Source organism: Mobula hypostoma, chromosome 10 (assembly GCF_963921235.1).
Source record: "Mobula hypostoma chromosome 10, sMobHyp1.1, whole genome shotgun sequence".
NCBI classification, from domain to species: domain Eukaryota; kingdom Metazoa; phylum Chordata; class Chondrichthyes; order Myliobatiformes; family Myliobatidae; genus Mobula; species Mobula hypostoma.
This window is the reverse complement of record NC_086106.1, coordinates 118,484,745-118,502,651: the sequence shown is the minus strand read 5'-3', so window position 1 is coordinate 118,502,651 and position 17,907 is coordinate 118,484,745. Positions and strand designations below refer to the sequence as shown.

Genomic DNA, 17,907 nt, shown 5'->3' with positions numbered 1-17,907 from the left:
AACATAGAACATAAAATACTGTAGCATGATACAGGATCTTGAACCCAAAATGTCAGAATCAGAATCAGCAAACAAAAGGAATTCTGCAGATGCTGAAAATTCAAGCAACACACATCAAAGTTGTTGGTGAATGCAGCAGGCCAGGCAGCATCTCTAGGAAGTGGTACAGTCAACGTTTCAGGCGGAGACCCTTCGTCAGGACTGACTGAAGGAAGAGTTAGTAAGAGATTTGAAAGTGGGAGGGGGAGGGGAAGATCCAAAATGATAGGAGAAGACAGGAAGGGGAGGGATGGAGCCAAGAGCTGGATAGGTGATTGGCAAAGAGGATATGAGAGGATCATGGGACAGGAGGTCCAGGGAGAAAGACGGGGGGGGGGAACCCAGAGGATGGGCAAGGGGTATAGTCAGAGGGACAGAGAGAAAAAAAGGAGAGTGAGAGAAAGAATGTGTGTATAAAAATAAAAAACAGATGGGGTACGAGGGGGAGGTGGGGCATTAGCGGAAGTTAGAGAAGTCGATGTTCATGCCATCAGGTTGGAGTCTACCCAGATGGAATATAAGGTGTTGTTCCTCCAACCTGAATCAGGTTTAATATCACTGGCATTGTATTGTCATGAAATTTGTAACTTCACGATGTTGTGCCAACCTTTTAACTTACTCTAAGCTCGATCTAACCATTTCCTCCTACATAGCCCTCCATTTTTCTGTCATCCATGTGCCTATCTAAAGTTTCTTAAATACCCCTAAATGTATCTGCCTCTACCACTAACCCCTAGTAGGGTGCTCCATGCAACTGCCAGTCTCTGTGTAAACAATTTACTTCTGATATCCCCCCGCTATACTCCAATCAATTTAAAATTAGGCCTCCTGGTATGAGCTCTGCACAATGTCTTAGCTATCCATTCAATCCGTGCCTCTTATCATCTTATAGACCTCCATCAAGCCATCTCTCATCCTCTTTCACTCCAAAGAGAAAAACCCTAGCTCGTTTAACCTAGGACATGCTCTCTAATCCAGGCTGTGTCTCGGTAAATCTCCTCTTCACCCTCTCTAAAGCTTCCACATCCTTCCTGTAATGAGGTGACCAAAACTCCAAGAAGCAAATCGGCCCAATTTCCTTCCCCCAGACTGCAGGGCCTGAGATCTCTTCAGCTGCAAAGATTTTCCCCGAAGATGCTTGACTAAAGGCAGGTTGAACGTTGATCTTTGCAGCGTTTTACAATCAGCAAACTCTCCACTCCAGGGTGCTGAATGGTGCAGGAGTCAAAGCCCATCAATGCAAGCTCACTGCTTCCCTGCTCAGGGTCTTGGCTTGGAGGCAGCAGGTTGGTCTGCGCTACTCTGGATTAATCCCATTTCGAAACAGCACCAGAAATGGGCTACTTTGATTAGCTTCAAATTCCATGAGCTGGGGGCTGGTAATAGTCACAAACACGAGAGACTCTGCAGATGCTAGAAATCCAGAGAAACACACACAAAATGCAGGCCGGGGAGCATCTATGGTGCGGAATAAACAGTCGAAGTTTCAGACGGAGACCCTTCATCAGGACTGGAAAGGAAGGGGGAAGAAGTCTGAGTAAGAAGGGGGAGGGGGAGGTGAAGGAGTACAAGCTGACAGGAGAGGGGGAAGAAGTGTGAAACTAGGGAGTGATAGGCGGAAGAAGTAAAGGGCTGAAGAAGGAATCTGCTAGGAGAAGAGACTGGACCCTGGGAGAAAGGGAAGGAGGAGGTGCACCACAGGGAGGTGACAGGCACGTGAAGGGGTAAGAGGGGAGCCAGAATTGGAAATGGAAAAAGAGTGAAGGGGGAGGGAGGAGAAATTACCAGACGTTAGAGAAATCGATGTTCACGCCATCAGGTTGGAGGCTACCCAGACGGAAAATGAGGCGTTGCTCCTCCAGCGTGAGATTGGCCACATCGTGGCAGCACAGGAGGCTTTGGACTGACATGTTGGAATGGGAATGGGGAGCAGAATTAAACTGGTTGGCCACTGGGAAATTCTGACTACTGTGTACAGAGTGAAGGTGCTCCGTCCACGGGTCCTAGTCTACCGTCCACGGGTCCTAGTCTATGTGGCTATTCAGTAACTGAGGGAAAAGCAGAGGTGACAAAAGAACGCAGCTCTGAGGAGCTGGCTGGGGCGCACTGACTGCAAGTGACTGTAGGGTGCATTTTTTGCTCCTTACTGAAGTTGCAGGGAATGCACTCATGCTCCTCCCTCTACTTTGCTTTGATAGTCCCAACGGGCCGAGTGGCCTCCTCCTGTCCAGCCATCTCAAAGAGGTGGACTGCAGTTGTCGCCCCATCAAACGCTTGCACTCCCTCAGCTGCGCTCCACAGCACTGCACGTAACCGGAGTCTGAACAGGGAGCTATAAGGAGGTCTGATTGATGAGCAAGTACATGCTTGGGCAGCCATTCACAGGAACTAGCTGCCTGTAGAGACAATATGCTCTCTGCTTTGTTCCATTCAGCAGTGCCTTCGTTCCGACTCTGATCTGGAGCAGCCCTCTCTCTGCCGTAGCCGCGACTGCTAAGCCAGCTGTAGACTTGTTTTTCTTTTTGAGAGACAGCGCACGGGCTGACTGGTGATTAATGTAAGGGGGCTGACTCACCTGAGGGAACCGACCAGGTTCCAGCTTCGGTGGGCAACGTGCCTCAACAAATTGACTGTCCTGACTGAGGATTCCTGTGGATCAGTAGCTCACTGCATTTCCCGCACTACTAATTCCCCAACAACAATGCAACACAATGTAGTGGGACAAAACAGGTAGATGAACCCGGTCTGTACATGCTTAGAGCTGTCACGTCCACCAAGATTCAATACTGTTTAATGTCATTTCCACCAGTACGCGAGTGTAAAGGAGAAAGAAATAATTATTACTCCAGATCTGATGCAGCACAAAAATCCACAATAAGATAAAGAATACCATAATAATTATAAGAAAACACCATAAATATAAATATGTACAATAGATTATACAACCATAGAGTGACACTAGGCATAGCAGTGTCTGTACACAAGGTGAGTGAGATAAAGTAGTGGTGGTGGGGAGTGTGGAGGGCTGGAGGTGTTGACCAGCCTTATTGCTTGGGGAAGGTAACTGGTTTTGAGTCTGGTGGTCGGTCCCAGCATGGGTGTTATGCAGCCTCCTCCCTGATGGGATTGGGACAAACAACATTCTACCCTGACACGATCAATGTTTGTCCATGAGCCAATGAGACCCAGCTGTGCCTACCGACATGTCTTTGAAAAGTGTAGACAATTAGGAGATTGTGGTATACGAGGCTCTGTACATAGAGGAATTAAACACAAAAAGTGGAAAATTTGGAGTTTAACCCAAATGCAAAGTGCTGCACCGTGGTAGGTTAAATGTAAAGACCCTTAACAGCATTGATGAGCAAATGGATCCTGGAGTCCAAGTTCACAGTTCCCTGAAAGTGGCTATGAACACGGGTTGATAGGGTGGTTAGGAAGGAATATGGCATGCTTGCCTGTATTGGTTCAAAAGTTAGGAAGTTATGAGGGGTGATTGATAAGTGTGTGGCCTAGGGCAGAAGGAGTCAATTTTAGAAAACCTAACACATTTATTTTTCCTACATTTACACACTTAGTCCAGCGGTCGTGGAGCATACGGATCCCTTCTTTGTAGAAGTCAGTGGCTTGGACCTCCAAAAGTGGTCCACAGCAGGAGTGATTGATAAGTTCGTAACCTAAGGTAGAAGGAGATGAGTTATTAACTTCAAACTTTCTGCATGTTCACTCAAAGGGTTGAACTGACATGCATGTAATGAGAGCAGTATAACTCACCTCTTCTACCCTAGGACACCAACTTATCAATCACCCCTGCTGTGGACCACCTGGAGGTCCAAGACGCTCTCGTTACATGCACGTGCAGTTCAACTCTTTGAGTGATTATGCAGAAAGTTTGACGTTAATAACTCATTTCCTTCTACCTTCGGCCACAAACTTACCAATCACCCCTGCTGTGGACCACTTCTACAAAGAAGGGATCCGCATGCTCCACGACCACTGCATTAAGTGTGTAAATGTAGGAGGGGACTACGTTGAAAAATAAATGTGCTAGGTTTTCTAAAATTGACTCCTCCTACCTTAGGCCACAAATTTATTAATCACACCTCGTACGTTGCAGCTTTATAAAACTAGTTATGTCACATCTGGAGTATTGCATAGAATTCTGGTTGACCCATTATAGGAAGGATGTCTTGGCCTGAAATGTTGACTGTTTATTCTTCCCCACAGACGCTCCCTGACCTGTGGAGTTCCTCCACCATTTTGTGTACGTTCCTCCCAAGTCACTGGAAGGACGAATACACCAACATCACCATCCTCTCCTGAGCCAAAGTCCTTGCACTGAAGCCCTTCTTACACTCACATAGCCACATAGGGCAGACACCAGACTTCCAAAGCAGCTACTTCACTCTGAGCTCTTCGTTGTAGGACAAGATTACCAGGCAGAGAGAGACAGAAATTCAAGGGTGTGCGCAAAGCTTCCTTGAAGAAATGCAACATTCCCAGTGGCACTGGGAATCCCTGGATTGTCAAGAAGGAGTACTTGAGGTGGTTTGATAAATTTAAGTGTATGTATCAGGAGTATGCAGAAACATTATGCAAGTTAAAAACTACCATCAGCCCATCTCAACAGATACCATCTGCTCCAACTGTGCAAGAGTCTGTGGTCCCCACACTTGGCTCATTAACCTACAAACCAGAGTGGGAACAAGTTGCCCTCAATCCTGTGCGACAGACTAAGAAGTAGGAAAGTTCAAAGTTCAAAGTAAATTTATTATCCAAGTACATAGATGACACCATATATAACTTTGAGATTTGTTCTCTTGCGGGCATTCACATGAAATATAATGAAATACGATAAAATCAATGAAAACCACACACATGACAGACAATCAACTGGTGTGCAAAAGACCAAACTGCAAATAAAAAAAGAAAACAAAAAAAAAAGCAATAAAGATCAAGAACGTGAAATGAAGAGTCCTTAAATATAAGTCCAGAGGTTGTGGGGACAGTTCAGTGTTGGAGTGATTGAAGTTGAGTGAAGTTATCCCCTTCAGTAAGAGCCTGATGGTTGAGAGGTAGTAACTGTTCCTGAACTTAGTGGTGTAGGTCCCGAGGCTCCTGTACCAGCGAGAAGAAGGAATATATATGTTTGTACAACCACATGTAAGCATTTCTGTGTGAATAGGTCGATGGGACTAGGCAGAATAACAGTTCAGCACTGACTAGATGGGCCAAAGGGCCTGTTTCTGTGCTCTAGTGTTCTACGACTCCAAATGTGTATGTTTATGTGTTTTGCTTTTTAATCAGTGTGTCTATATGTCTATTTGTATATTTATATATACATAGCAGCGCTTGTGTTTGTTTATTTTTGTGTCTTTATGTGTGTTAATGCTGGTTTATGCATGAATCAATAAAAATTATTAACATGAGCTGACAAGTTCAGCTTCATGTTTCTGCATTATAATTATTAGCCAGAAACCATAGGTCATTTTCCAACTCTCTCCCCTCGGTTGCCCGACACCATGAACAGATCTCTGTGCATCTAGAGTGAATTTTGGCCTCACCTCGTGATGCATGTGGCTCTAACTCTTAGGAGGATTTTTTATTTTTAGTTTTTTTCCAGCCACCTCTGAATGCTACTGCTGTCTCTGACTCAACCCTACAGTCGAGCAGAAACTGCTCTCCTTGCTGCACAGGGACTACATTCAGAATCCAGAGTGCTTCAAAGTTTGAAGTAAATTTATTACCGAAGTACACACTCTATCCTGAGATTCATTCTCTTGCAGGCACTCACAGCAGAACAAAGAAGTGAAAAACGACACACAAAAACAGACAAAAAAACCACAATGTGCAAGTGAAGACAAAGTATGCAATACATGATAAATCAGGGGCTCCCAACCTTTTTCTGCCATAGACCAATACCAGGAAGAAAGGGGTCAATGAATCCCAGGTTGGATTGGGGGGGGGGGAAGAACAGTAAAGCATGGGAACAGGACTTTCAGCCCATGATCTTTTGTGAACTAATTAAACCAGTAATCAAACACCTAACTAAACTTATCCCATCAGCCTACATCACCATCATGTGCTACGTTGTATGACGTGGGCAATCGCAGTCTCTCCACGACCATGATTGTTCTTGGCAAATTGTTCCACAGAAGTGGTTTGCCATTGCCTTCTTCTGGCAGTGTCTTTATAAGACAGGTGACCCCAGCCATTATCAATACTCTACAGAGATTGTCTGCCTGATGTCAGTGAGCACCATAACTAGGACTTTTGATACGCACCAGCTGCTCGTACGACCATCCACCAACTGCTCTCATGGCTTCTCGTAACCCTGATCAGGGGCCAGACTGGTGCTACACCTTGCCCAAGGGTGACCCACAGGCTAGCGGAGGAAAGGAGCACCTTACACCTCCTTTGGTGGAGACCCATCTCCACCCTGCCACCCTTCACCTACTCAATGTCCATATCCCCATCATTGTCTCCACATTCATGTGCCCATCTAGGATCCTCGTAAGTGCCTCTATCATATTTACCAGTACTCCCACCCCAGGCACCCACCACTCTCTGTGGGTGGAAAAAAAACAGCCCTGCTCATTTGTCATCATCTTGAATGAATGCCCTCTAGTATTAGATATTTCCACTGGGGGGGGGGGGGGGAAGATACTGGCTGACAATGCATTTTGCAATCTTATAAAATTCCATCAGGCCCACCCTCACTTCTGCCACTGACAGTCCCAAGCTCGGCTGTGAAAGGACGAGGGGTGGGCATGGCAAGCTGCTGTCGGTGGCCCATATTCCGTATGGAAGGTCACCCCACAATCTTTGCCATGGCAGAGAAAACTGCCTCTCCTTTAGTTTATCGAACCTTTCCTTTAGTACATGTCCTCTCACCCAGACAACATCCTAATGAACTTCTTCCACACCCTCTCCAAAACCTCCACACAATGAGGCGACCAGAACTGAATGCAATTCTCTGGAGGGGGCCTACCCAGTTTTAATAGATCTGCAGCATCCTGTCTCCAGTCCACTCTGCTGCTGTAAACCCTGTGAGATGGGACGGGGAGTGAGGAAAACAAAAATATCATACCCTATTTCTCAAGCAGGAGACTGATTAAGTGAACATTATGTTGTCCGGGTTGGGATCTAACCATTGTACCGAATTTGCCTACTAAGCCATCAGGTTAGATAAGCCAGAGTTTATATTTGTCATTGTTAATTGAAATATTATGCTTAATGCTCCAGTTAAAATAAAAATCAATTTGTTTTTTTATACTGTGTAATAAAACCTCCCAAGGCTCTTCACAGGAACTTAATTCGATACCAAGTTTCATGAGTTAGAAGTAGGACAGCTGATCGAAAGCTTTTAAGAGAGAAATTTAAAGGAGAAGGTAGTTCTGGAGAAGCACGGAAGCCGAAAGAAGGAACTGTAGAGATTGGGGTCATAGTTCTTGAAGGTCCTGTGGAAAATTAAGAATGGGCATGAATCTACACTTAGTGGCCACTTTATTAGGTACACCTACTTATTAATGCAAATATCTAATCAGTCAATCATGTGGTAGCAACTCAATGCATAAAAGCATGCAGACATGGTCAAGGGGTTCAGTTGTTGTTCAGACCAAACATCAGAATGGGGAAGAAATGTGATCTAAGTGACCTTGACTGTGGAATAATTATTGGTGCCAGATGGGGTGGTTTGAGTATCTCAGAAACTGCTCATCTCCTGGGATTTTCATGCGCAATAGTCTCTACAGTTTATAGAGAATGGAGCGAAAAATTTAAAAAAATACACTAAGTGAGTGGCAGTTCTATGGGTGAAAATGCATTGTTAATGAGAGGTCCAAGGAGAATGGCCAAACTAGTTCAAGCTGACAGGAAGGCGACAAATAACATGTTGCAACAGTGTTGTGCACTGTTGTTCTGAATGTACAACACATCGAACATACAGGTAGGACATAGAAATCTGTAGCACATTACCAAAGTGTTGTGCCGACCATGTAACCTACTCTAGAAACTGCCTAGAATTTCCCTACCACATAGGCCTCTATTTTTCTAAACTCCATGTACCTCTCTAAGAGTCTCTTAAAAGACCCTATTGTATCAACCTCTATCGCCTGCAGTGCATTCCATGCACCCACCACACTCTGTGTGAAAAACTTAGACCCGACATCCCCTCTGTACCTACTTCCAAGCACCTTAAAACTATGAACCTTGAAATGGATGGGCTACAGCAGCAGACCACACGGGGCTCCACTCTAGTGTCCATTGAGTGTAGAAGTCAAGGGTAGTTGAGGGGCTGGAGGTAGGGAGGGCAATGTCCTGAGGGTGACTGGAAACGATTTGCATGAGAAACCCACCTGAAACCTAGTTAAAAGAAGCAAGTTTACTAAGATGGCAGCTTCACATTTATGTACATAGTGTTCCCCGCAGCAGTATGTGTGAAATGACATCCAGATAGGAACATTGATTTAATCCAAGTGTTGTTTTAAACAGTTGAATTGGCAGGTAGTGACTGTTCATGGGAAAATGTCATGACAATACAACCCCAAATCAATAGCATGCACAAATAATAGAATCGGGAAAAGGACAGAAAATACCAGCTAAAAAGATTTAAACGCCATATTTCACACTTAATGCTTGGTATTACAGTGGAGCACTGTGATTTAGTCAGCAGAGGCTGGATCAGGGAGCAGTAAACTGTGGGTTTAAATACCAGAGGCATTCAGTCATCTTCCTCAGTGGCTCAGGCAAGAACTAAATTTTCTAATGTGGGAAGGGGTGGTGTGGGCAGAGCAAGAGAGCGTGTGTGCACTGCTTGCCAAGTGGTCACAAGCACTTTTCAGAAACTCCCAGCCATCTGTAACACAAATGGAAATCAGTAGAACCTCATGTTAACCATCTGTCTCTCCCTCTCGCTCCCCTCCTTTCTTCCCTCGCTTGCTGTGATGACATTGCAAATATAATTGTTCCGCGATATAAAAATAAGAAATTTTTTTTTAAGAACTAGGCGGTGGGAATAATTCACTGAAAACCTTGGAGTCTGGTAATAATAGGATCTCAGCTGAACCAGGAAGGAGATTTCTAGTAAAATTTAATCACACTCCTTAAATTTTACATATCAGTCACCGGCTGTACTTCAAGTGAGTTTGCTCAACGGAGTGTTTAATTGGTAATATCTTGAAACACTACAAGAAATGTCTTGATCACTTTTTCTGTACTCCAGCCTGTTTCTAGTTAATGTACAACTAGTCATCCTATTTAAAACTCTACTTTTCTTCTAACCTGACAGGCAATGAAATATAATGTACAAAAATGCTAATCAGACAGAGATTAGATAATCAGCTGGCTCTGAACCCTCCGAGTATTGGAATGACACTCTGCCACATACATTTAGGTAAGGATTTTAACTCCTGTTCCTCTGAGGGTTGCTTATATGGTTGAGATAATAAGATATGCACAAGAAATGTATGCTTAGTTCACAATTAGTCAATTGACATACGAAAATAAGTAGTGAAAGACAAATAAGACTGAAGATTAAAGTGTGGCTGTGTGAATATTTAATAGTGTGCACCAATATTTTTGTACTTAGCCTTAGGAATTATAATATCAAATTACCAATTGATTACACAAAATAATTAGGACTTTCCTGTAATTGTACAATAATTATTATTCTGGGGTCATCTTTCCTCGCTACTTCAGCCAAACCACATGTGACGCGTATTTTTTTCAGTGAAGAGGAGATTTACCCGGCGACCTTTCCCCTTCTAAACCCCACCCCTGAAATCAAACAGAGAATAACTTGAGAGTCGTACGCAGACGCACTTGTAAACACACACACACGCACACACACACACACACACACACACACACACAATGAATGGCTTCATAGCACAAGTAGGTTGAGTGATACTGTAATACGAAAGCACATAGCATGAATATGGTCAAGAATTTGTGCCATTCACTAGAGTCAACATTGTCCTGTTGGGTGGGGGGGGAAGGGGGGTATGTCAGCTGTAACCAGGCATCAGTGCTTTGGGATCATTTAATGGCTGCACACCAATTAGCTCAGCTCACTGACCCGCTGTCCCTGTCCATCACATTAATTCGGCCTGGTGCCGTTCTTCCTCTGTCTGTCTGCTGCCTAGGATACGGGAAGGACCTGTCTCTCTGCCCACTCCATCACTCACAACAGCCAAGTCCGGCCGCAACTTCCACAGGAAAGATGGTTTTCTTTTTTTGGCTTTTTTTTTTAAAAAGATCAGACTTTGCCCGAGCAGACTAACAGTCAGATTCTGACACACTTCCTCAGCAATTTTTAACTAACAGCCAAATATAAGAATCAGAATCTGAACTGACACGTTATGAAATTTGTTGTTTTGTGGCAGCAGTACAGTGCAAGCTTTAAAAAAAAATTACTATAAATTACAAGGAGAAATATATTTTAAAAAATCGAGAAAATAGTGCAAAACAGAGGAAAAAGTGCTCATGGGTTCATGGACTGTTCAGAAATCTGATGGTGAGTGGAACAAGCTGTTCCCCCTCATATTAGCCATTTCCCACCCTGGGAAAAGCCTGTCTATCCACTCTATTTAAGCCCCTTATCATCTCTATCAAGTCACTTCTCATCCTTCTTCGCTCCAAAGAGAAAAGCCCTTGCTCGCTCAACCATTTTCAACTATTCTCAGTGCCACCTTTAACATCTGAGCAAACACCTGGCAAACATGCAGTGTCTATTTATTAGCAGTAATGCAGAAAACACATGCAGGTCCTCCCAGGTTACATGGGTCCAACTCCTGAACCTATAAACGAGCGTCTGGGGACTTGGTGGGATGGATTTACCGGATGGTGCAAGTCTGAAAGCTTCTTCTGCCAACTGGGATTTCAGACCATAAAAAACATAAGGAATAGGAGCCAAATGAGACCACTCGGCCCATCAAGTTTGTCCACGATTCTACCATGGCTGACTTATTTACCCTCTTCAACCTCATTCTCCTGGCTTCTCACCATAACCTTTGTTGCTCTTGGGAATCAAAAGCCAATCATCCCCCCCTCCCACTTTAAATATGCCTTCCACAGTTGTCTGTGGCAATGAATTTCACAGGTTCACCACCACTGCTTAAAGAAATTCCTCCTCATCTCAGTTCTAAAGGGACATCCTTGTATTCTGAGGCTGTGCCTCTGGTCCTAAACTCCCCCACTGTAGGGAATATCCCCTCCATGTCCACTCTACCTGTGTTTTTTAACATTCAGTAGGTTTCATTGTCCATTGCAATATCTGAATGACTGAGTTACAAGCAGCTCCCAGGAATGAAACCTGTTGTAACCTGAGAAAGAATTGTACCGAAACAAACAACTACCGCTGGAAGGATTATCAACTCAGTGAAAGATGTACTTGTGAAAGACCTACCTGTTGGTCTTCCAGTGTAATGAGATGTCCATTAGGGAAGGCTGCTGACTGGCCATTCCACGCGGCAGGTGTGCATGCTACAGGCAACACTGCAGCTTGGTGCAGCCGTCGCAAAGGCCACACTGACTGGACACCGGGAGACCAAGCCCAGTGTTAACAGTCTTCCAAACGCCTGATCACTGCATTGTTCACGCAAGTGGCATTAGTGCTCTGTCAGCAGAATAAATTGGTTTGCTAACACAACAAATGTATTGACTGGATGATGCTACGAATGTAAAAGGAATACATTTATTGATTGTATTATTTATTTTCTGTATATATTCTTATGAATCGTTTATCTTTGAAATATAAAAAAAAGACTGGAGATAATAAGAAGCATAGATCGATGCGGACAGCCAAAGACTTTCTCCCAGGTGGAAATGACTATTAAGAGGAGGCTTTATTTTAAGGTGATTGGAGGAAGGTATAGGGGGAATGTCAGAGGTAGTTTTTTTTAAACATAGGTAGGTGCATAGAACGTGCTCCCTGGGGTGGTGGTACAGGAAGATACATTAGGCCCATTTAAGAAACTCTTAGATGATTGAAAAATGGAGGGCTATGTGGAAGGGAAGGTCTCAGGGTAGGTTAAAAGGTCAGCACAACATCATGGGCCGAAAAGCCTGTACTGTTCTGTGCCCCATGTTTCATTGCCATTACAGACCTTCAGCACAGGCCTGTACCAGCTTATGCACAACATAAACCGTCCCCCACCCAGGTTCACCTCTCCATAACCTCCTGTTCCTGTCTCGCTCATGTGTGTCTCCAGCCTCCCCTTAGGTACAGACCACAGCTTCCTGTGAGAGCAACGTGTACCGAGAGGGACTCAGGTCCCTGAAATCCAGTTGCGGCTGCTCTTTAACACTTCTTTCACTTCAGCCATAAGCAGAGAAAGTCATCCTGGACAGCAAAGAGCCATTGGGGACGGCAGTCCCACTCGACCATGTAACAGCCCCCTACTCATCCCCCAGAGCTGCAAGTGTAAAGTGAGTGGTGTCACTGACACAAATCAGCCTCTTAAACAAAGGGTGTGCCTCGTACATTCTGACCCGCTGCACAAATCCCCACTATCTTGCTATTAGTATGCTGAAGACATAGGAGCAAAATTAGGCCATTCAGCCCATTGAGTCTGCTCTGCCAATCTATCGTGGCTGGTTTATTTTCCCTCTCAACTCCATTCTCCTGCTGCCTTCTTGTAACCTTTGGTGCCCTGACTAATCAAGAACCCATCACCCTCTGCTTTAATTATACTCAATGACCTGGCCTCCACAGCTGTCTGTGGCAATGAATTCCACAGATTCACCACCCTCTGGCTAAAGAATTTTCTCTTCATCCCTGTTCTAAAGGGATGTCCTTGTATTCTGAGACTGTGCCCTCTGGTCCTTGACACCCCCACTACAGGAAACATCCTCTCCACATCCACTCTCTCTAGGCCTTTCAATATTCTGAAGGTTTCAATGAGATCGCCCTGAGATCTCAATGAGATTTAAAACCTGCCTTTGATTTGAAATAAACACAAGCGACTTTGGATATTTTGCTGAACTAATATTGAACTTCCAGGCTCAGGTGCTCTGTGGTAAAAAGGCACTGGGCAATAAATTTTACATCTTATGAGGTGAATTCTCTCACCAGTTTACTAAATGTAGTGTGAGCTTGACCTGTTAATTCAGACCTGTGAACCCAACTGCTGAGGGTTTGCCCCAAACCAAACTGGGGCAACGCTGGGGGAGAAGCCAGGCTGATATTGAAGTAACAAGACACACTGGGGGGAGGGAGGGCGCAACGGGCACTGCCAGGCCAACATCGAGGTAGTACTGAGGGAGCATCAAAGCTGACTGTGGGGCAGTGTTGATGGAGTAGTTTCGTTGACGCTGAGGGAGGAGCCAGCCTGACATCAGGAAAGTGCTGAGGGAGTGCCCTTGCTCCTTTGTGGGCTAGAATCCAGCAGTGATGATGTCCTCTGCAGCCGTGCAAAATCCTGTGCCCTAGCTGTTGGGCCAGTGTTGCAGAACCAGCCAGGCTGACTCTAGGGCATCACGGAGTGAACCCCTGGGCCAGCAACAAGGCAGCACTGAGAGAGCGGGCCGGCCAATCTCACGTTCACCAGCAGACACCTTCAATTCCCATGTGTGGCACATAATCGAGCATTGACTGGAGTGCAGGATGGAGGTGGCTATGAGTTCGACATTAGGTACCGCTGATCTGAGGAGGGCGGGGAAACAGTGGATGTGAACGTGGGATGGGACAGCGAAGATCTAGTTGGGCAGAACAGAAAGGATTAATAATAAGGTTGGAGTCATCCCACTGTTAGAGGAGGATAAGTATAAAACTGGGAGATATCACACTCCTTCACCTTAGCAAGTGTTTAAAGCTGCAGAACCTGCAGAAGGGTAAAGCATTGGGGTGATAATGGAGACATTTTATACCCTTCGAACATCCACAAACACAAGGTGTGCTCATTAGTAAAGTCAGCACAACCCAGGGCTGACACGTTTATTTGTAGGACAGACACAATATATTCTCCCAGGAATCTATCCAGCTCGTTAGATGTGACATCGAAAAGGCATTAAAAGATTGCTGTTAGTGGGTGATAATTGTACTACAGAGTTTTGAGTTTAAGTTTACCCACACAAAATGCTGAGAACGCCTGATAAAATTAGCCCCCTTATCCCTCCAATCTCAAGTTAAAAATCAGACCTGGAAGACAAAATTGGAATGGAGGCTTAAAAAAAATGTTAAAGTACCCAGCTGCACGGTAAAATTAATCGCACTTAAATAGCATTCTTTCCACACTATTGTTTTCATCAGGGCCCCTCCTTTCAGGAAATGAATGCTTTCTGGAACGCTGCTGTGAACCTGTTCTTTCTGCTAAACGCTTCAAGAGGCTGCAATCTCGGCGCAATGTTTCATGTCAAACTTTACAGGACTAAAGCCCCCTCTAACAAGCCCAATTTAGTCAAATGAAGTCGCCGCAAAACTCTACAGGCAGCGACTTCTCTTTGTGCCAGAAATCCTTGTGCCATTGTTCCAGTTGTGAGGACTGAAATACAAAAATATATTTAGGCAGATTCCTTCAGAGGTGGGGAAGTAAACAGCAAGCGAACAAATTCACCATATGCCAGTCGGGGACGAGTCAGAATCAATTAATCGTGATTTATTTATCCTTTGCCCTCATCCTGCTAATAAATTTCTTCCAAACAGTTGCGTCATGAGGAGCTTTCGATGGGGACATTCTGAATTTTGGGTTGATTCAGTATGAACTGTGCATCTGCCAATGATGTAGTGTCGAATTATAAAGGTCTTTCTCGCAAAGAGAAACAAAGGAGTTTCTATGTGAATTTTGCACAGCTGCAGAGGATATCATCACTGCTTTTCACCGAGGGCGGATTCTGGGCCACAAGGGAGCAAGATCGCTCAGTATAAATGAGAAAGGAGGAGACTGCGTAATTCCAGTTTTAAATATTCTCTGCAGGGAATCGAGGCAGTGAATTGTCTTCAGTTCACAGAGCCTCGACAGTGTTTTACCTATGACCAGCGATGAATGGTTTATATGTACAGGATTAGCTTAACAACCCTGTCCCTTCAGCCACATTCGATGCCCAGAATTCAATAAAAGATCTAAACAGGCAGTGGGCAAAGTAGTGATGGGGAAGGGGGGGGGGGCGAATTGCAGCTGTAAACATCTGGAAAATGTTTCTTTCATCACTGCTATAGGTAAAACAGATTGCAAGCTCACTTAAAGAGGTGCTTGTTTTTATCTGGGTAAGTACTAATTCTACACATAGCGGACGATTTTCCACTCAGAAGTATTCCCCAAGCTCTTGGGTTTGATTCTGGAAATGTTTGCCTCAGATTCTGCTGTGTTTTGCTGACAGTATCTGCAGAAGTAGCCAGCGTTTCTCAGTGTGAGTGGCAACCAATTTCCAGTACGAGGCTGAACCTGCTCATCAATCCTGGATTAAGCCTGGAACAGGAACAGGAAAACTATTCCTTTCAGGAGGAGTCACAGAACACTACAGCACAGAAACAGGCCTTTTGGCCTATCTAGTCCGTGCTAAATACTGTTCTGCCTAGTCCCACCGAACTGCACTGGGACCATAGCCCTCCCATCCACGTACCTGTCCAAATTTCTCTTAAGTGTTGAAATTGAACCCGCATCCACCACATCCGTTGGCAGCTCGTTCCACACTTCCACCACACTAGTCTGAGTGAAGGAGTTCCCCTTAAACATTTCACCTTTCACCCTTAACCCATGACCTCTAGCTCTAGTCTCACCCAACCTCAGGGGAAGAAGGCTGATTGCATTAACCTTATCTATTCCCCTCGTAATTTTGTATATTTTTTAATAGAAGGATTGTAGGGCTTCCAACTATGAGAAGAATAAATGACTCATTTCTCAATCATTTGTATTTTACCTGTGATTGATTTAAAAAAAAAATTATTTAGAGATTCAGCTTGATAACAGGCCCTTCTGGCCCAAAAAATCCATGCTGCCCAGTTACGCCCATGTGCCAATTCACCAACTAAACCATATGTTTTTGGACTGTAGGGGGAAAACAGAGCATCCAGCAGAACCCCATGTGGTCATGGGGAGAACGTACAGACTCTTTACAGACAGAGGCAGAATTGAACCTGGGTCGCTGGCTCTGTAATAGCAGTACAATAAATACTACACGACCCGACACCCTAATAGCGTACCTATATCTTCAATGCACTTGGTTTAATCTTATTGAAATTTTAAACTTTATTTCATTTTATACAATTACTAAATGTTTCCTGGTGTGAGAGACAATCAGGACTTATGACACAGCTGAGAGTCACATTCCACTATGCTGCCAATGTCTTCCCAAGGAATTTTCTGGCTGAAGTCTGCTTTTGCTGCATTCTTACACCACTGGGGTTTACTCTTGCCAATCTATCCCACATTCCTACACCACTGGGGTCTGCTCTTGCCAACCTATGCCATCCCCTTACACCAGTGGGGTTTATTCTTGCCAATCTATCCCACATTCCTACACCACTGGGGTCTGCTCTTGCCAACCTATCCCATTCTCCAACACCACTAGGGTCTGTTCTTGCCAACCTATGCTATTTTCCTACACCACTGGGGTCTGTTCTTGCCAACCTATCCCATTCTCCTACACCACTGGGGTCTGTTCTTGCTAACCTATGCTATTTTCCTACAGCACTGGGGTCTGTTCTTGCCAACCTATGCCATTCCCTTACACCACTAAGAGCCCCACAGACACCTGGTTTAGGACAGTCCACGAAGAGCATCTTAAGGGAAGTCCAAGGAGGAATGGCTAATGTGGGCTAGACTCAGGAAAACTGGGGCTAACACCAAGCCTGATCATTGTTCCATCACATATCACCAGTGAGTCATGTAAAAAAAAACTGGAATATATGACAAGAATTCAAAGCAGATGTTTTTGAGTTTAAACTCCCTGCCGAGAATTATGTTATGGAGCTGCTGAGAAGTTGTTTACAAATCTGGGCACGCTTTCACTTGTTTTACGATACGGCCTGTTATAAAAGCAGGGAAGGAAACAGAACGCGGAACATTACTGTGCAGTCCAGACCCTTCAGCCCATCCATTTGGCCCACCCTAAGAATAATCTAACCTCTCCCTCCCACACAGTCCTCCAGTTTTCGTTCACATGTGTGCCTAATGCATTTGCCCCTACCACCAGCACTGGCAGTGCATGCCAGGCTCAGCTGTGTTAAAATGTAACCTTTCTCTTACATCCCCCTCTTACACGTACCTTCAATCACCTTAACATTATGCCCCTCGTGTAAAGGCACTGACTGTCCACTCGATCTATGCCCCTTTCATCTTGCACACCTCTATCAAGTCTCCTCACTCTAAAGAAAAAAGCCCCAGCTCCCTGTGCCTATCGTCAAGCTCTCCAGTCCAGGCAGTATCATGGTAAATCTCCTCTGCATCCTCTCTAATGCTTCCACACCCTTCCTACGATGAGCTCACCAGAAACAAACACAATATTCTAACTGTGGTCTAACTAGGGTTTTACAGAGCTACAATATTACCTCGTGGTTCTTGAACTCAATCCTCTGACACACAGTACGCCTTCTTAACAACCCTATCAACCAGCCAGCAAGGTCTATGATACCTTTGATTGGAAAGGGTAATTGCAAAGAACTGAGATTGAAAGGTTTGCTTTCTCACTCTGTACATATTTCCGCACAGTAACAGAATCCACTGATCGTACCCTTGTGTTGGCTCAGCCTCAATTAGCCTCACCAGTTGCGGCAACACTACTGTCCCCAGGCAACCCTTGCTCCTGGTATCTCAGAGGATGACAGGAACTGATAACTATGTCCTTAGCAAGGGAAAAAAAAAGTCTAGGTCAGCAAAATTAATGGTGCAGTCCATGCGAATTAAACATTTTCTGTTTCAAAATGAAATATAT

The 17,907-nt window shown here is 44.7% G+C and overlaps 1 protein-coding gene and 1 long non-coding RNA gene across 5 annotated transcripts in view; one reads left to right on the top strand and one right to left on the bottom strand.

Moving 5' to 3' along the window:
- The window catches only part of LOC134353147 (mastermind-like protein 2), a 490,104-nt gene that overhangs the window by 41,602 nt on the left and 430,595 nt on the right, over positions 1-17,907 (bottom strand). The gene's annotated exons all lie outside the window — the stretch shown is intronic.
- Positions 9,166-17,907, top strand: part of LOC134353148 (uncharacterized) — a 49,793-nt gene continuing 41,051 nt past the window's right edge. The window contains exons 1-2 of the long non-coding RNA XR_010019552.1: positions 9,166-9,176; positions 9,326-9,430. This is a non-coding gene — a long non-coding RNA (uncharacterized LOC134353148). The remainder of the gene's footprint in view (positions 9,177-9,325; positions 9,431-17,907) is intronic.